General features: G+C 46.1%; 1 protein-coding gene across 1 annotated transcript in view; it reads left to right on the plus strand.

Moving 5' to 3' along the window:
• The window catches only part of GPR39 (G protein-coupled receptor 39), a 181,775-nt gene that overhangs the window by 134,833 nt on the left and 26,576 nt on the right, over positions 1-20,366 (plus strand). The gene's annotated exons all lie outside the window — the stretch shown is intronic.

Here is a 20,366-nt window from a genome sequence, read left to right on the forward strand (position 1 = left end):
GTAGCTAGCATGCCAAATGGTGATTAGGGCTTAAGAGAAAATTAAAACAAGGGAATGTAATTTTAAATAGGATGGTCAGCAAGGGTGTTCTGAGGAAGAGGTATTGAGCAAAGATCTGAAGGAGGTGAGGGGAGAGCCGTGAGTCATTTAGGGAAAGAGCATTCCAGGGAGAGGGCCCGGAGCTGCAAAGCCCCAGATGGCAGCATGCCTGGTCTGAGCGAGCACAGTGAAGCAGAGTCAGGGGGCAGGGCTGGGAGGAAATGAGGTTAGAGAGGAGAGTTGTGGAGGGCAGGCCAGATCCTGGAGGCCCTTGGCAAAGACTGGGTGCTGTTGCTGGAGCTGGAGGGGGAGCCCCTGGCAGCTGGCAGCCGGGGAATGACATGACCTGGTTTGACAAAGGTTTTCAAAGCGTCATTTTGGAAGCTGTGCAAAGAATAGCAGAGCCGAAGTAGAAGCCAGGAGGATGGTTAGAAAGCAAACACCATGTGATGCAATTGAGAGACCTATGGGTTAGGCCCAGGTGGAAGCTGTGGAACAGGGGCAAGTGATCCAATTCTGGAGCTGCTTTGAAATTGATTACTTTAGGATTTCTTAGCACATTGGGTGGGGGATATTGGAGAAATAGAGGTATCCAGGTACCTGGAGCTAGGCCACAAGTCACAGAGTAAGGGATAATCCTCCATAAAACTGTCCTCACTTCAGACACCAGTTAGAAATTCAGGGGTCCCTAGGGTCACCCTCACTTTTGACCAGCTGGCTAGAAATTTGGGGGTTCCTATGACTACTCTAAGGTTTGATAATTCACTAAAAAGACTCTTAGAACTCACTGGAAGCTCTATGTATATGATTACAGTTTTATAATAGCAAAAGGATACAAATTAGTATTTAAAATAGTTGCAGACTGTGTGGGTTCCAAATGCAAAGTCTCATCCTTAGGGATACGCTGCCCTCTATATATATGACAATGCTCAGAGTATCACCACCCAGAGAAGTTTACCGCCTAGTGTCCGGGGCATTTATTTATGGGGTTTCATCATGTAGGCATGATTGTTGGATTCACTGGCCACATGGCTCACCTCTAGCTCCCCTCCTCTCCCTCCGGAGGCCAAGCCGGTATCACATGGCTTAAAGCCCTAGCCCTCTAATCACAAGGTTGGTCCTTCTGGTGTGGCCAGCCCCATCCTGAGTCACTCACAGAGATAGTCCTAGCACTCTAGAAATCCCAAGGGTTTATAGGTTAACTCCAAGGACTTGGGGGCAAAGGCCAGCCACGTTCTCTATTACTCACCAGATAACTTGTAAGTTGTTTGACCTGAACAAGAGGAAGCATGGCATTGCCATTAACTGAGGCGGCTTGAGAATGAGAATCACAGGAAGTAGTTGGGATCCACAGCAGGGACAGGCTTTGGAGACTTTGAATGTGGGACCTCGTGACACTGGAGGATGGACACTTCTCTCCATCTGGCTCTTCAGGAAGCCCACTTCTGTCCTCCAGGCCAGACATTCTCCTTTGCCTAGAAAGTCATCCCTCCTGTCTGCCTCCCTGGCATTTCATACAGGCCCCTTGATTGGAGGTTTTCTGGGTGGTCCCAAACTCTTCTGTCGCATTTTCATAGGTAATCTCTGGGTTGGCACTCCCAGGTATGGCAGACTGCAGCCAGCATGGGTGAGGTTTACTGTTTTAGCAGAGGGTAACCTTCTGGCATTTATTGCCATGTAACTGGGGAATATGTCATACTCACTGTGTGCTGCCTTCAAACTGCCCATAGTGGGGGCACAGTGTTCAGGGACCCTAGCCAGTCATTTCAGTCCACTAGGGGTGTTTGACACAGTTTGTAAAGCAGGAATGTTGGGTTTGATGATCTCCCAGGTTCTTCTTGGTTAAAATGATCTCTAAGTCTACATAGCCTTGTGTTGCCATTGTTTTGTGTGTGTGTGTGTGTGTGTGTGCATGTGTACACACATGTGTGTAAGAGTGCCTGCATCTATATGTCTTGCCTTCCAAATACATTAGTAACAATTTGTGGCAAGGACATTAAGAGGTCCTAGAGCAGAATAGACCTGACTTTGCTTGTTCCCATTTTGTGTTTCTTTCCTATCCCTCTGGGCATAGAAATTGGCACATAGTAAATGCTCCCTCAGTATTAAGTAGTAATGAATTGAAACTTAATTTAAATCTCTTCAAGCCAAACCAAACCCTTTGGGCTCTGGATTCAGAATATTTCAGGTTATAAGTGACGTGTACAATAGCGTCAACTTTCACCTTTATTCTGTGTGTATGGAGAGAGAATATATCTATGTGGGGTGGGAATTTTAAAAGCATGATAGAAAGGTGGATTCCGTCATCAGAGTCTGGCCAGGTTTCGCCCCTTATGTACCAGCACTGCTTCTTGCTGGGAGTTACCTTCACCACTCTGTGCTTTGGTTTCCTCATCTGTAAGATTAAACTAATAACAGTATTTGCCTCATGAGGTTGATTTTGAGGATTAAACAAGTTACTCTTTGCAGAGCACTTGGGAGACTGGAATTGTGCATGGCCCACAGTGAAGCCTGTGTAAGTTGTGGTCATTGTGGTTGTTCAGAGGCAAACTGACTTTCTTTCTGGTCTGAATGGAGTCAGGAACTGGCCAGGTGGGCAGCACACTTCGAGCTGAGACCCTGTGCAGTTAGCACCCCACACTAAGGTTCCTAAGGGCCTAAATTTGGTTCCATCAGGTAGGAGATGAGCCCCCTTTCTGTTTCTTCAGAGCTGCAGCCTGCAGTCCTGGTCCTGCATCACTGGGCAACTGTCGGCAAAGGTGTGTAGAAGACCAGGAGGGATAGCACACACCCTCCCCTCTAACACCCCCCACCAAAAATTACTCAAAGTGCATCACCTACTAATTGTGGGTTCAAGTCATTAAGCACAAAGGGTGGATCCTTCCATTTTTATGAAATAATTCTTTATGTGTGAGGAGATTAGAGAACCAGTTTAGTATCCAGAAGCTTTTACCCCTCATTATGGCCCAATTATCACATTGTGCAATTTTTTTGTTGTGATCAAAGCAAATTTTTGTTCCTGCTGAGACCCTGAGCTATGAGAAGCGGCGCAGCAGCTCCGGTTTTACAGCCGAGGTATAAACCACTGAAACAGGTTTCTAATGAAAATGCTAAAGGAACTTTAATTATAACTGTGCTCTTGGGCTCCCCTGGCAGCCTCTTCTTTTAGATTGTTTTCAGAAAAGGGGAAAAAAATGGAGCTGCTGTTAAGAGTTCATTTTAGGGAGCCTCCATGAACTTGGGGCTTTTTGAAGCAGCCACATCGCCTGACTCCCCATGAAGAAGTAATTGCTCCCAGGTCCTGGGAGCCCTGCTCCCTCTCCCAGGGGGTGTGCTCCCGCCAGAATGCGAGGAGCAGCAGCTTCTGTGTGCTGGAGACTAATGGCATGCAGGAAGGAAAAAGCCCAAGTTGAGCTTAATGAAAACCTGTTTTTTTTGCCCACATTGAGATTTTATTTAAATTGGTTACAAAGTGCTGTTGGCTGGGCTTCTGGGGACAGGTTGCATGTGTGTGCTCAATTTTCTTAGTTTTTGCTGTGAGCATTGCCTGCGGTTTTCTCTTTGGTGCCTTTGTCTCGGAGTTTGTTCTCTTTAGTTCCCTCTCTTTTCCTTTCCTCTGTCCCCTCTCTGTTTTGTAAAGCCCCTGGCAAAGTGGGCCTGGCTCATAGTAAGCAGTCAAAAAATACTGTTATTTTTCTTTTCCTGACACTTGAATCCTTTCTTGGTTTGTTTTCTCTTTGTTTGTCATTCTCCTTCCTTCCTCCTTTCGTCTTCCTCCAGCCTCCTGCGCTATGCCCATCACCATGCCCCCTTTTCTCTGCTCCTCTTCCTCTTCTTGCCCCGCGAGGCTGTCGCACTGTTTCTTGACTTTCACTTAAACTCAGTTTCTTTTCTCTCCCCTTCCCCTCCCTTTCCCCACCTCTCTCCTCTTTTCCTCTTATTTCTACCTCTGTGCTTTCAGTGTCCCTTTGTCTTGATGCATCTTAACCTTGGCTTAGAACATTATAGTTGCTGAAGAAGCTTTTAAAAAATCCTAATGACCAGGCTGAACCCCAGACCAATTAAGTCAGGGTTTGTGGGAATGAAACTCAGGCATCAGTATATTTTAAGCACTCCCCAGTTGATTCCCCTGCATAGCCCAGGCTGAGAAGCATTGCTCTGCTTTTGATTGGAACATGTTTGTTGTGCAAAGCCAGCTTTATGTCGCTGTGGCTTATTAAGGATGTCTCTAGGTGGTGCACTTGATATGCCTCAATCTTGCATTTGGTGAAATGTATTTCCTCTTGTGCTAGTTTCCAGTGTGGGGCCTGTGGTCTTTGTCCTTCCTTTAAGATTGAAAAGAGCCCGGGTCAGAAATGAAGGAGAGGTGACACTGGGTTTGGGTCAGGACAGGAGTAGCTCAGGGGCTTGGGATGGGGCCCGAGCCTCTGCACTCTTTGCCTTATCTGATAAATGTTATGCCTGGTGCAGACAGACAGCAAAGGCATAACCATGGATTGAGGCCTCTAGTTTCTGGACAATTGAGTGGGAAGTTGAGCTTGGTTAGGGACAGTCTGTGTCCCACAGGATAAATGCCCTTCTGGAATGTCAGCTGCTTTACAGAGGTGGGGCAGGAGGTACAGAGAACATGCCTTTTATCGGCAGTCTTGTCAAATGACAGAGTAAAGGTATTTGCTTCATCCTGATGAAATCCCAGAAGAATATCAAGCATTTGCTCAGTGGATTCAAATCACTAGCACTTTGTCAGATAGAGAAGGAAGCAATGGATCCAGAAAGATCTCTTGGAAACCCTGCTCAGTGGGCTGATATTCTGGAGGTTGTACCAGCCTTAGTGTGTGGACCTTGCTAAAAACACTAAAAGGATGGGCGTTTGGTGTGCTTTCTCTGATGGATTTGTCCATTCATTAACCCCTAATAGAACAGTGGAAAAGAATCTGGTAGCTGTAGGGAACTCAAGTCAAAAAGGTAATATAAAAACTATTACAGAACTACCTCTACCAGGTTACAGGGATGGGGAGCTCCAAATACTATGGACCCAGTAGGAAGAAATGTCTCAAATTCAAAGTCCAAAAGAGAGAATCTGCCTGCCCCTGGTGATTCACAAGAAGGGCTCCCATCCCATGCCTGCGGCTAGCACCCAAGCACAGGGCACAGCTTTGGCTTGTTTGACTTCGTTGTTCTGTGCTGAGGCTGCTGCGCATGCAGAGCCCTGCTGAGCTCAGCTGACTCCACCAGTGACAGCTCCTGAGTCTGACCAGCAGCAAGTTGGGGCAACAAGAAGCAAGCAGCAGGCTTCCCAAGGTCTGGGTAGCTGCTTTGTTGTGACATAGCCTCCGGCTCCACGGCAGCACAATGAGTTGATGGTGGCCTGTGTTGGGGCTGAGAATTCACTCTCCTTGTAGAATCTGACCTTACCTTCAGTCAGTATATAGTCACTGACTGATGGATACAGATCAGTTGAAGATTTCTATTACTTCAGGCACATATTTGAATGTATTCATTCAATTAGTTTTGCTTGGGGGTGGTCTGGTGAAGCCTAGTGAAGTGTAGGGCCTCTCAACCCTAACTAGACTTTAGAATTGTCAAGGGGGATTTAAAAAAATAACAATGCCCAGGGCCCATGCCCAAAGTTTCTGACGTGGTTGGTCTGGGGTAGGTTTTTTGTTCTTTAGTGTTTTGTTTTGTTTTTTAAAGCAATTGAGGTGGTTGTTGCTCTTAAAGGCTCCTAATTCTAATGGGAATCAGGCATGCAGACACTGATATAGTGGGCGGAAAGCACATGGAAAGGCCAGGACAACTGAGTTAGGTTTGTTCTAGAATTCAGGTTTTTTGCCCCCTATAAGTAGAACTAGGGAAAGATCAGGCTACGCTCTGTCAGGTGGGTAGATTGAAAGCTTCCTGGAGCATCAGCATTCACCAGGCAGCCTAGAAATCGTGCAGAAGCTCTCAGAGGATTAATGTTGCCTTTTGTGGGGGTGGGAAGGGGCAGGCAGACTCCGTAAGGGATGCTGATCCACATGAGCATTTGAGAGGCACAGCACAGGCACTCCAAGAGGGCCCTGAGAGCTAAACAGCTTAGGCCCCTGTGACTTTACCGAAGCAGCACCATGCTTGTGTGTAGGACCCAGGCTTCTAGCACGATCCCTGTCCTTAAAGAACTAGAACATAACTGGCACAGGTGGGCATGTGGAGAGCATCTGGGCATGGAGAGAGCAGTAAAAAATGATTCAGGCGTGAAATGAAAATAAAAACCCATTAAGGTCAGTTAATAAGGAGGCAGGAAGGCTGAGGGGTGATCTCCACACCAATTTCATGACTCTGCAAGATGGTTTACTGGGGCCTGGTGAGTTGTCCATCTCCGCTGAGAGCGCTTAGGGGGCTGTGTTGTAATAGGAGTGAGGAGGAGGCTCCTGCCCAGGCAGAGAGGACAGTCTGAGAGGGCTGTTTCCAACAGGCTTCCAAAAGGGCTCATTGGTTTTCTCCCTCATGGGACCTTAGAAATACAACTTTTTAGAAAGTGGGAGAAAAGATCTGTCTTGACATGTTTTTCCAGAAGGGATGCCTGGGATGTTTCCCACCCTGTTCTCTCCCTTGGGCTGCCTCTCCCACAGTTTTGGCGAGGCAGATGGCACACACTAGAGTGGTGTCTGTGGCAGGAGAGAGAACTTTTCTCAGTGTGGAATGAGCGCTCTGTTTCTGGACTGCTTGGATTCTAGTCATGGCATCACAAACCAGACTGTGAGCTTGTGGGCAGATCGGTCCAGCCCATGGAGGTCCCAGTGTCCACATCTGGAGAAGTGAAGGAGCTATTTTAGCTGGTCCCCAAGGCTTCACTCAGATAAAAATAAGCTAATTACTCACAGGGAGCAAAACCCAGAGACTGCCCCCTAATGGGATGAAATCTGGGTGTACACGGGTAAGCTGCCCACTGCATTTCTTATGGGCTCAGGACTGCAGGTTGGGCCCTGCTGGGGGCCAGTCAAGGGATCAGGTTGGAGTCCAGCTACAACTTCTAGTCCCAAGCTGGGCAAGCCCTGGCAGCAGTGTCCTTAAGAGGGTGACATTCGAGGTTGCTCCCAGTAACACCATAGGTCTATCCATGGACAAGGTATGGGGAAAGGACCCTTTGTAGATACTAAGCCTGTCTGCCCAGGAATTGTGTTCCTCCACATTTATTCAGTTTCACTGCTGAGTCTTCCCAAATGGGGGAAATCCATACCTGTCTATATGTTGGAGGGTCCTGCCCTCCTGGCTAAGCAGAAGCCCTATCAGGTGGTAATTAAAAAGGGTGTGTGTGTGTGCTCGTGTGTGTGAAATGGTTATTGAAATCCACTGAAGTCAGGAGCTGTTCATCAAAAGCTGGAACTGTTGACATTGTTTCAAATTCTTTTTAATTCCAAGCAGTAAAGGCCACTGATTCATGCAAAGGACAGGGAAAACACTGGTATTTAGGCCTGATTTTTAAACAACACATAGTGATGGTGGTAGAGTGTTGGGTATGGGAAGGGAGAGAGACGGAGAAAACTGTGTGCACACTTGTGAGTGTGTGCATTGTGTAAATGTATATTTGTGGTGAATGTGTAGGTTTCAATAAATCTGCTTCAAAACCCAGACTAGGACTCACCACCTTCCAGAACCTCTTTGCTAACCACACTATAGTCTAAGTCTGCATTCATCCCCTCCCTCGTGTGTGAACTTCATTGCATGTGTGATTTTGCATTTATTCAGAGTCTCAGGCTGTTCTGTGAACATGTGAAATAACATGTCACACAAGAGACATGGGGTCAAGGTTCTGTCCTCTAGCTGTCAGTTCTGTATACCATTTGGCCAGGCACCCGATCCCCTCATTTGCTGCACTCCCTCCTTCTCTCTTTCCATGGCAGACAGCTCATATCCGGGCACATGACAGATATTCCATCAGCCCTTGTCAGAATGACTTAAAAAAAAAAAGCAAGTTCTTTGAACTACTGTAATTCTAAGAACTGCCTATCGGAAGCTATGGTTGTGGGGCATTCATTGTCACCAACAAAAACCTTTGAGTTGTGAGCTATAAAGACATAAAAGACACTGGTCTTGGCAACACAAGAAGCTGAACTAACAGTCCGGGGGCGAGAACACAATCCATACACAGAAGGATCCAATTAAATTCAGCATACAGCTCTGAGCTTGGTGCTGTAGAAATGAAGATGAATATAACTCATCTCTTGAGAGTTTGATGGCAGGGACAGACTTTTAAACAACTAACCATGAAGCAGAAGAACAAGTGCCTCTTATGTACAAGGTTATGTAGAAAGTTTTGTGAACATACAGAAAAGGGACCAAGTCTATCTGGGATGCTTAAGGAAGGGGCATTTGATTGGACTTTGCAGTATAGCTAGGAGTTTGCTAGACAGGGGAGCAATGGAAGAGAATTTTAGGCAAAGAGAACAAAAGATAAGACCTATAAAAATGCATGGTTTTTGGAAACCAGGGAGCAGCTTAATGTAGCAGAAGCTGAAGCTACATGGTTGGGTGGAGTGGGGAGGGGGGGCAATCAATGAAATCATATAATTAACATTTATTAGCCATGCATCAGGTATCACACCCATTAGTCATTTTACACATTAGTCATTTATCTTTAAAACATACATGTAATGTAGGTATTATTTGTCTCATTTACTTTTGGGGAAATTGAGGTACAGTAAATACTTAGAAACTTCCCCAAGATCACATAATTAGTTAGTATAGGATGGGGCTGGGCCATGTCCCAGGTAGCTTGACACCAGACCTTGTGTCCTTCACCACAGTGCTGTTAGCTGGTGAATATTATACAAGTGCTGAGAGATTTCTATGGGTAAGGTTAGGGAGACACGGCTCTGGGGAGAAGGCATCAGAACAAGGTAAATGAAGAGGAGCTGGGAGGGTGGGGTAAGAAGTGGGAGGGCACCCCAGGCAAGGAGGAATGTTGTGATCAAAGACATAGGTGCCGAATGAGTATGTTCTAGGGACACTGGCCTGGCCCACTGGTTTGCTCAGTGGCTCAGTTCTTGGCACAGCCCAAGTTAACAGTCATTGGAAGTCCCCAGAGCATCTCCACTCCAGAAAGGCCCAGGAAATCGTGCTCGGTTTCTCTTTGGGTCCCTTCCTCCTGTCTCACTGGCCTAGGAAGATGGGCCGGGGCATACGAATGTAAGTAGGAAGTCCAAAGGCCAGTCTTCCTCCCTGTTATGTATGGTTTTTAAAGTGTGTCTCCTACCAAGTGCTCTAGGCTGAGAACTGGTGCGATCTGGCAGCGGAACTTAATGAATCCAGCAGTGCTTGCCCCCCATTATGAATCCCTGAGGGGTATTCAGCCTGCTGAGCGGCAGAAGGTTCTAGCTGTACACATTTAAATAAGAGAGACATCAGGGCAGGGTGGCAGAGGCCAAAGGGAGAGTTCTCCCCAAGTGAAATTGAATTTTGTTGGAGTTAAATTGAGATGCTGAGCTGTCTTTTTACAAACATATGTATGCACTCGGCTGTCACTTTCATTTAGTGGCCTTGTCATCTGAGCTGTGGTGGTCTGGCCGAGCCATGGCCTCCCCTGCCTGACAATGTAAAGCTTCACCCTGCAGAGCTGGGAGCCCCATGTGGGGTCGGGGGAATGTGTGGAGGAGCAAGCCAGAAGGAGGTTCTTGTCTGCAACCTGCTGCTTCCCCTATCAGCTTCCTTTCCCCCAATCTGGCCAGGGAACTGCAAACTCAAAATTATGAAATGACATGACACAGAAGAATAAGTATTCCAGCTTCACAGATGGAGGGCAAATAGCTGTGTGGACCTGGGTGAGTCATTGAAGTGTTCTGTGCCTCAGTTTCCTCATTTGTGAAATGAGCTTAAAAGTAATTTTGAACTTCTATTCACCAAGATAGCTAAAAGAAATAGAACATGCTAAGGGCTCAACTCAATACCCAGCTGGAAGTAAGTCTTTAATCAAGGTAAATTTGAAAAAAATTTATGGTAAACAAGCCTGATGCAGAGGCCAAAGGGACAGTGAGTAAGAAGGTGCTTGTATTTCCTGAGCCCTGCCTACCACCACTGCTGATTTCACGCTTTGGGATTCATTAATCACCCTTAGGCATTGTCTCTTTAAGTTTTCTTTTTAAAGGCACATCTACCTGGGAGGGAGCCATGAGCTGGTTACAGTAGAAGTGAGGTGGGGAGTGCTGGGACATCGTGGTGTGGTGGGATGTGAGTTAGGGAGGGCAGGAGAGGTCGATGCACATGGGGAAACTGAGGCAGACTATAGTTCTGCAGAGACAGCGTCCTGGTAGTAGCATCAAAAGGCAGTGGTTACTAGGTAGGGAAGGTGAGAACAAGGACTATCTGGTTCTCCACTTGTGGGTTTGTAAGGTCTTCTGTAGCAGATCATATTGAGTGTCTGGTGAACTGATGATAGGGCTCCAGGCCTTGAGGAAAGTCCTTGGGGCAAAGACTCATGTGATGAGTTTAGGGTGGGCTAGGGAGTGGGTTTTGGGAATGCTTTCTCTCTGTTGTTTACAGTGGTAAGTGCTTTTCCTCATCCAATGACGGCTGTGGATGGAGATGGTACACAAGAGCAGCTGGTGCACTGTCAGGGCGAAGAGGGTGTCTGGCAGAGTCAAGATCCTGGGACTTGAGCCTGGAGTTCTGGCCAAGAAACCCAAAGCCTGTGTCCTTGGGTTTGAGCCCTCAGACAAGTGCCACTGCTCCCTGGGCCTTTGTTCCAGTATGATGCAGGAGCCCAGTGAGAAGCTGGGGCCTCACCCTGGTGACTGAGGCCGCAGAGTGAGCATGCGTGCCTCCTGGGGGGGCCAGGCACTTTCTGTCTTGGTCAACAGCAAGCTGAAGCTCCCGCTGTGGCCTTAGTCCTTCCCCTTCCCCAGGCATCTGGCCTCGAAATGCACCTGAGCTTGTGACCTGGACTAGACTGACTAGGCAATTTCTGAGGTCCCCTTGGGCTCTGCTCTGCCAATATCCTAATGCCTTGCTACTCTATCATCCTGTCTCTCCGCTTTTGTTAACCAAAACGGTCATGTTTAACCATCAGGTCATCTCTGGGATCCTGGAGCTCCAGCTTTCCTTCTGGAACCCCAGAATGTCCTTGGTTGCTGAATGTAGGGCTGGGGCCTAAGGACAGAGGACATTGCCACTTCCTTCCCAAAGCAATGGCTTGCCACCATCAAACCAGTTCAGTGGGACCTTGCTCTGGTCTGGATGTATATTTTCCCTACTAATTCCTTATCTGAGAATTTTGGATTCACCAAGATTCTACAATCACATGAAGCAAGGAAGGCTGGGAGTGATGTGGATACAATCTTCCATGGTGAGAATGAAAAGGTAGCAAGAGAGTTTATGCAAGAAAAAGTGACTTGGGCACCACTTGGTATCTCAAGTATTAGTTTGCTCTGGGCTACAGATTTCGGTGGGTGACAGTAATGGCAAAATTTGCAAGATGTTGGTTGTTTTGCTTTTTTAGAAATTTTAGCTTGTCCTTTTCCTGTCCTTTGCTAAGTTCCTCTATTCATTCATTCATGCTTAATTCATCCTGTATTGAATGAACCCTTGTGTAAAATTTATTGGGCTGACCATAAAGACAATCCCTCACTCTGCCCTGAAGGAGCAGGAAACCCAGAGTTAGAGGGAGGGGAGGGGATGGGGTACCTCTCAGCTTTGCAGGAAAAATTTGCAATTCCATTTCTAATGGCCTCGGGGGCCAGTCTGAGTGGGATTTGCCTTTTAAATTGATGCTTGTCTATAATTTAGAGAACCTTAAGGGAGGATCTCTCCTGCAGTCTAAAGTTATCTTTGAGGTCTGACATCAGCAAGAGGCAAATTTTATCTGGGGAAACAAGCTGCTCATCCAAAGGAGATAACAGCTGTGAGAAAAATTCCCCCAATGCTGGTCCTGTTGACTTACGTTTCAAAGGAGAACAATTTCAACATGGAGTTGCACTTTCCCTTGAGCTGCTGATGCAATAAAATGGCTGTAAGCTGCAAAAATATTTCAGTATGGCATGCATTAAACCTTTCCGAGGTAGTGCTTTGATTTTTAATTTTATGCTCTTGGCAGGCAATCAGGGTCTTTAATAGTATGGATGCCAGAGGGAGAATGTTTCAAAACAGTGAGGATCTTATCATAGTGTGCAATTAATGAATAATTATTAAAACCCAGAAATAGCTGGAAGAGAAGGCAAGAGGTGGCAAAGCAATTCTTTGGTTTGGGGCCTATAATGAAACCTCTGGAGAGGAGAAATATGATATACAGTTCCATGCAATTAAATCTTCCACTTTTCCCCCACTAGGAAGATCAGCAATTTAAAGAGGGCAAAAACTGCCCATCACTTAAAAAGTAAGAGTAAATATGGTTTGCTGACAATAATATATTTGGTTTTATTTTCAGCATTTGAGTTGTAACTGCATTTAAAATAATAAAAACAACAAACACAGTAACCACAATGAAACACCTGCACTTTGAAACCATTTTCTATGAGTGAGCAGCAGAGTTGGGGTGCATTGGAAAGACTGGCTCAAATGGTTACATTGTTGAACAAATTCACTGCAGGGGCTGGCCAGTCCCAGCTGCCATCAAGAGGGCCCCTGCACAGGCTTCTGAACACACATCCCCTGGCTTCTGTCATTTCCAGGCCCAATTTTGTCAGTTCCTTGCTGTCAGTATCTCTTCTCTGTATGCTTCATCCCCACTGTTTCCTTTTTGACTCAGCTCTAGAAAATACTGTCACCTATCAAGTGGCTATTTACAGTTCAAACACCAGCCTGCTGCGTGGTCCTGTCGCCGGCTGGCATTGAGGCACGCTGGTCACTGCTAAGCAGGTACAAATGGCTGCTGCTCCTTGGAACCCCTTAAAACAGCAAAGCTGCCCGACTGGCAGGTGGCGTGACCACAGACAGGGTGTTTATTCATTTCGGAGCCACTCTGCTACTCTGGGGCCCTGCTGGGGTGCCGGGAGCATCTGGGGTCAGCTGACCTTTGAGCAGTCATTAGTCCCCTGGCTGCTGGCTGCTAAGCTGGGCCAGGTCAGAGGAGAGAGGGTGGAATCAGTGAGCGCTTGAGGTGGCGTTTTCATGGCATGAGGTCACTCATTACTGGGGCCTCGGCGCAGACCTGGTGTTTCCTGATTGGTCTCTCAGTGGCATTTCAGGAGACCCGCCAGCATCATGGGGCCAAATAGGCCTTCAAAACAAATAAATAGATAGGGAAACAAATAGGGGTAGAGCATGCTGTTGTCTAGGGCGCCTGTAGAGAGGATGTTTCCCAGTGCATGATGTTGTGCAAAGGTGCCACGAATGTTTTATTGGAATTCAGCTAGGAGGGTATGTGGCAGCAGGTAATGGATTTATGGCCATTCGCTCTTAGAGGTGGGATGATGGCCAAGGGCCCTTAAAGATGAGATGTGCTGTCTCTGCCCAGATCATGGGAGTAGGAGTGGAAGGGAAAGGGTAGAATCATTTCTTCTTGTTAGCCATGCCCCCGCCACTCTTTTCAGGCCAAGTGCCCTCCCTAGTCTGAGTACTGAGAGTTGCTCTTCCCTGTGCACTTAATCTGTGTCGAGCACTGTGCTATGTGCTTCATGGACAGTAGCTCCTGGAAAACCTTGAGAATAGTGGTATTAGCCTCGTTATTACAGTTGGGAAAACTGAGCTCAGAGAGGTGCTTGTATAAGGTCATATAGTTAGGAACCAAGGCCTGCAAATGGGTTTGGAACTTGGGTCTAATTTAACTTCTAAATCAATGGTCTTAAATCATTATTCTAGATGGTTCTCAGGCAGAGATGCAGCCAGCCCCTTGCAGCCTCCCTCCAGCAGGAGGCGCTACTGGTGCACTGAAGGCCAGTGAGCTCTGAATTTCCCATAGGGAGTTTAGCTGTTCCTTCTCATTCCCTCATTAGAGTCCCCCTCCTGGCAGCGTCCCTGTCACCACTCTCTGTTTATGGGCCCTCTATTCTCGCTTTGCCACTGGCACACTGAAACAAGTCTGTTGGTTCCCCTTCCTACCACCCTGACGGGAGGCGCATGCACATCTTCTGTGTCCTTGTTCCAGGGTACCCTCCGGACTCGCTCTGGCTGTGCTAGAGCTGGACTGCCCTCCCAGATTGGCGATTCAGTGCAAGCGCTGTTCCCTTGTTCTGTGGTGCCCCCCCAGCCCTTCACCCTCACCATCTCTACCTGGTGCGTGCCTGTTCACTCCTCAAGGCTCAGTTTAAGCATCACTTGCTGGAAAGTCTTTTCTGACTTTGCTTTTAGTGATGCTATCGTAACTCTTACAGCATTCAGGGTGAGGATCTGGTCTCCTGCCTCCCTCTCTCCATAGAGTATTGAGTGAGTGGGAATACTTGACCTTTTTGGCCATCAGACCCTCTGTCAGGTCCACACAAGAGACTCTAAATGCTTATATGCTCCTTGCGGTTTGTTCTTTTCTTTGCCAACAGGTCCAGAATGGTCTTTACTTCAACACCAAAGCTGTCAAATCATCCAAGTGTTCTAGACAACGTCATCATCCAGGAGCATTCTGTCCCAGTTAAGGGAACGTTAACTGCTGTGACAACAACTGCAGAATGTATCGTGTGGTGGCTGGATAGGAGTTTATTTCTCCTCCATGTAAATCCTAAGTGGATGTTCCTGATAGTTTGGAGTTTTCCCCAGTGATGATTCAGAAATCCAGGATGCTTCCACCCTGGGGCTTTGCCACAGTCAACAGATGGCTCCCAAGAGCTTATGTGAATCAGAAAGGCAGAAGGGGAAAGAACGTGGGATAATGTGTGGGAGACTTCCAGGGCCAGGACTGGATGAGGTGCAGTCACTTTGGCCTTCATTCCTTTGGCTAGATCAAATGGTCACGCCTGATCTCCAGGGAGGCTGAGAAGTGCAGCTACCTGTGGGCCAGTTAGCTAGTCTCTGCCATACTGTTTACCTCACCGTAATACAGTCTGTAGGATTTTGAAGCACCCTATTTCCTATGTTCTGAGTCAGGGCAAAGTGCCCCTTCTGAATACCTTACGGGAGAACACGGTGCAGGAAAATCTGTCACTTTCAACTTGTTCCACTGGTGGCTGCATCCCAGATTTTTCTTTTCTTGCAATGTAAAGGGCTCCAGACAGACTGGATTCTAGATTTATGAGGCCTCTTTCACTTGGCTGTCAAAGATGGCCAACCGTGCCAGGTGGTGAAGATTGATGGCTAAACTGGGAAGTTGAGAGTAACTCAGGTAAAGCTCTCTTTCCCCTCGCTATCTTCTAGAGGCAGTCTATCACTTGATTTAGTTTTATTTCAAGTAACAAAGAAGTGCAAGATTAGGTGAAAAATCAGTAAGCCTCAGAACACTGGGGAGAAACTAAACCATTTGCATATCTCTTCTTGGCTCAATTAAGCTTTTCCATTCATCTCTTGTGATTGTGATGACCGATTTTCTTCTAGGAATTGTTCCAAAGGCTGTTTGAAGCTCTAGTGTACTGATTTGCAAAGCAGGAGCTTCTTCCAGGATACAGCTTAGAGTACCCATCCTCTAAGAAATTTTGTCTGATGATGTCACTCAATCCTCAGAGCACCAACTCTTTGGTGCCCTCAGCAAGTGGGACTTGAATTATATAGTATCAGTTACTGAGATTGACTTGGATTTGTCCTAAAGTAATTCCTTTCTGTGCACATCTATGTGTATGAAATATCTTATATTTCTCTTTCTCAGGGGCAATTAGAAAAGTGTTTGAGGTGTTAGCCTTTATCATGATGAATCAATTGAATGCCCTCATGACCAAAACTGGGCTTCTCATCTACACACATACTTCTTATATTGAAGAATTACTAGCTAAAAAGCAAGCAGATGCGTGACTTCGATGTGATTTCCCTTTGCCCAGAGGCCCATCCTGCTCATGGTTGCTCCAGTGTCTCTCTCCGTCCATCTTGTGCTGCTGTGCCCTGCACTGACTTGCCTAGATCTCCTTGTTAAGCTTCAGAAGCTCAGGCCAGATCGAATTTTGCTCTTAGAAGCAAGACTGAAACACTTTTTTACCTTCCTCAGCTTTCCTTCCTTCCTAGAATCAAATTAAAATTTGCTCCCCATCTCAGGAACTTCCCCTGGACCTGTGCATCTCTTTTCTTCCTGGTTCCTGCTCCTTTGAGCTCCCCATTAGTCTTGGTTGGTTCATCCTTTGCTGACATGAGAGGTGCTTCTTAATTTTCTGACTCTGTGGTTTTAATTAGGTCTTGTTGCTGCAAAGAAACTTTTGCTTCTCCAAGGCATGGGGTGCTCCTCTATGCTTCCTTTTAAAATCTGTCTTTCACTCTTAGATCTGCAATCCTTCTGGAGTTGATTTTTGTGTATGGTTTCAGACTAGGAACAAGATCTATATTTGCCATTTGAAGATCCAGTAGATCAAGCACTATGTATTGAAAACTCCAACCTTTATCTACTGCTCTGAGTTGTCACTTTGTCATAAATCCAGTGACCATACATATGTAAGTGTATTGCTAGATCCACTTTTCTGTTTTGTTGGTCTGTTCTTGTGATAATACCACAGTCTTCAGTATGATAACTTTATAATAGGTTATGATTCCTGGTAGTATAAGTATTATCTTTGTTCCTCATATCAAAGGCTACCTTAGCTATTCTTAGCCCTTTGAATTTCTATATAAATTTTAAAATCAGCTTGTAAATGTCCACAAAATAGCTGTTGGGATTTCAATTGACTAAAATTGATTTGGAGGGAATTTACATTTTTGTAACACTGAGTTTCCTAACCCATGAACATGGTGTAGGCCTTTTTATTTATGCCTTCCTTAATTTCTCTCATTCATGTTCTGTAGTTTTCAGTGTAGGGGTCTTGTCAATATTTTAAAAATTCATTCGTAGGTATCCAATTTTTAAAGATTCTATTGCAAATGGTACCATTTTAAAATTGATGTTTGTATCCAGACACTTGTGAAATTCACTTATTAATTTTAGCAGTTTCTCTACAGCTTTTGGCTTTTCTGTATACAGTCATGTAGTCTGTGAATAGTGAGAGTTTCATTTCTTCCTCTTCAATCAGCTTGCTTTTTATTTCTTGGTTTTTTGTCATTGGTTACCTGCTCCAGCTTTGTCACACTTCAAATAGACACTTGTACAGGGATAACAAACTGTCTGTAAAATTTTTTTAAACTCCCTATTGGGCAAGGTTTTCTATGTGCTGCTATATCTGCCCAGAGGATCTTCCTACATTCATTTTGCTTAGGTAAAACTCATGCACCTTTCGGGTCTCAGTTTAAACTACTTCTTCAGGAAGATTTCACTGATCCCTCTGAGACTGGGTATAGGGTGAGGGAAATTTCCTATCATCTGAAGTGATTAAGCACAGGCCTTAGGACACCAGTATGAAATTGCCTGTTAGTGAATTTGTCTCACCTGCTAAACTATAAGCCCTTCAAGGGCAGAGACTCTACAATGGTCATTGCTATTTCACCCTCACTTAGCAGTGTGCACTATGGCATAAGCACTACATAAATGTGGGCTTATTATCCTCATCCAATCCTAATCCTTGTCTTCATCCTACCCTTCTCCTCATCAGCGTACGCCAGCAGCAGTATCAGGCTCTATGGGAGTTGTTGAGTTATCTGTCTTTTCCCCTAGACCACGATGTCCTCAAGGGTAAGAAGCTGATCTTCTCTGCTTGTATGCCCTGTGTTTCAGTGCTGCCTCTTAAGATACCTAACAAAGGTGTGAGAGAGTGGATGGGTGAATGAATATATGACTGAATTGGTGGATGCGTGGTCCTTGCTAAATGAAACTGGGGTCCATATAGAATGACCTGGCGGCAATTGTTACTCGTCCTGAAGAATTATATGCCTAAAGCCAAAACTAATGCTTTCAGTGTGGATTTCCCTTTGCTCAGAAGCTCCTCTTGCTGTCAGTTCTTCTTGCATCTCTTTCCTCCCATCCAGACTTTCAGTGTCCTGGGTGGCTTTCTTAAATCATCATCTCAAATTCCAGGAGCTGCAGAACACTCAGGCTAGGTACTTTTCTTGCTCCAAGAATCAAGAGCACTTAACTTAATTTTTAAAAATATAAATTTTTTTCTTTCCTTCCCAGAATTAAAGTTTGCTTTCTGTCCTGGGTTCTCTCCCTGTATCCACACATCTCTTCCATTCCTGCTTCTCCTCATTTGCCCCTCTCCCTACTTCAGTCTTGCTGCTTTGCTATTTCAGAACTTGAGAGATGCATTCTTAAATTTTCAGACACTTGTGGATTTAATTCACACCTGTAAAGACCTTGAGAAAGACCTATTTTTCATAATCTGTCATCAGGAGCTAACAAACCAGAGACCTGCACTGCACACATGTGCCAACAGAATGAAGCTCTGCAGGGCACTTCTGTAGAATGCTTCATCTCTAACAGGTAGGTGAGTGCTTCCTTCAGCCTCACCTGAAGGCCGGCCCCTTTTTTGGTGATATTTTCATCTTGCATGCCTTTCTAGAAGGCATCATTCACTTTGCTTTCCCATCCATCTGAAAACTCAATTCTACCCTGCCGAGATGGGCCAGGCAACAGGGACAGCTCCTGCCAGAGTCCGCTTGACTGGGGAGAGTGGGCCTAGGGAGTGTTACTGCCAGCTGGCTAGAGAATTGTAGGGAGGAGGGTAGGCCAATTAACTGGTGTGATCAGGGCCTTGTACATGCAAGCTCTTGCTCTAGGTCTGGTACTCACTAATTAGAACTCCACTCACCCCTAAGTAAACTCATCTCTCCAGCCAGGGTGATCCCTTACTTGTTTTACCCTGAAGCAATATCTCTGTTTAATTCAAATCCTGCTTCTTAAAGGTCCACTTAGAAGCTACTGTTTTTAACTGGGTCAGGACTAGGGTAAGGCAGTCTAGGATGGAAAGTTTAAGGAGGCTCACTCTCAGGTTGTGACCTTTTTATACTTGCTGGTCCTCAGAGTGAGTACATCCTTAAATTTTGTGCTCTAGGCACCCTGTTTTTCTCACCCCTGCCCTAGCCCTGTTTTAAGCAGGAGATCCTTCAAAACATTAATCATGGTGAGATTTGCAGGAATTCAGAAGGTCCCCTCCCCTCCATCACCTTCCCTATAATATTCCTACTGAACCCTGAAAGTTTTCGGCAGTCCATACCTGCCCCGGACCCCTACTCCCAGATACCTGTAGGTTGAGAGTTTGGTATGTGCTGGATTCTGAGCTAGGTCTGTTGTTAATAATTATTTATCAGTTTTCCAAAAACTTTTCAAAGTTGGTGGTGCTGTCCCAGTTTTGCAGATGAGAAAGTAGCTAGAAGAGGTGATTCTTTGCTAAACAGGAAGAGGAGGACCCAGGTCTTGCCCTGGGTCTGTCGGACACCCCAGCATTCTGTACTCATTGAGCTGCCCTTACTCCCGAGAGGGCACCTTTCACCATGCAGGGTGAAGCCATGGGGTTTTTAGTGGCAAGGATTTGAGTGTAGGGGAAGGCAAGTGGTGAGAAGCAAGGGGAGGGAGCACCCTGGGGCCCAGGAAAGGAGTGTAGAGAAGAGATCCTGGAGGTAATGCAAAAGAAGATTGGAGAAACCTCCTTCTCCAGATCTCCTGTTCACAGTAATGGTGCTGGGCCAAGCTGAGCCTCCAGGGGTCCTTTGTCAGGGAGGCCCTCTCTCTGCCCTGCCCTCTGTGCACCTCCCCTCTGCCTGGCAGCAGCCCCAGGCTCATTAGGGCTGGCTAGGCTCTGATATTTGTAGGCAGGGCCTGGAACCAGAGAACAAGCAGCCCCCTAGTCTTCACTCAATGAACTGTCGTTCAGCATTCTCAGTGCCTTGCTTATCCATGTCCTCCCCTCTGGGACACCTTTTCTCCTCCTTTTCAACCAGCAAAAAATCCTGCTTCCCTCTCAAGGCCTATGGTAAGAGTCACTCTCTTCAGCTTCTCACCTTTCCCCTTGTGCAGAAGGACGTAGTTTCTTTCTTTCCTCGGGTCTTCATTGTTCTGGTTTTGCAGGATCTCTGAAGGCAAGTCAGTTTCTGATAAAGCATGAGCTGCATGGAGCAGAGATGAGCCTTGCTTCTGTGTTTCTCTGCAGTGCTCCAGTGGTACTGTGTATAAATCTAGGATTTCTTTATCCACCTTCCCAGAGAATGTCCTTTTTTCCCCAATAAAGTTGTATTAAAGAATCAAAGCATATAGAAATGTAAAAAGTGGACGTGAAAACGCCCTCTCTCCCAGTTCCACTGCCCTGTGTTGCCTCTGATGCCTTCCCTTCCAGAGGTTTCTGCGTACAAACACAAGTGTACAGGCACACATCCATCCATAGACACAGTTGTCTGATTTTCTCCAGTCCCACACTCTTCGAATATGTTTT

This window comes from Manis javanica, chromosome 7 (assembly GCF_040802235.1).
Source record: "Manis javanica isolate MJ-LG chromosome 7, MJ_LKY, whole genome shotgun sequence".
Lineage (NCBI taxonomy): Eukaryota > Metazoa > Chordata > Mammalia > Pholidota > Manidae > Manis > Manis javanica.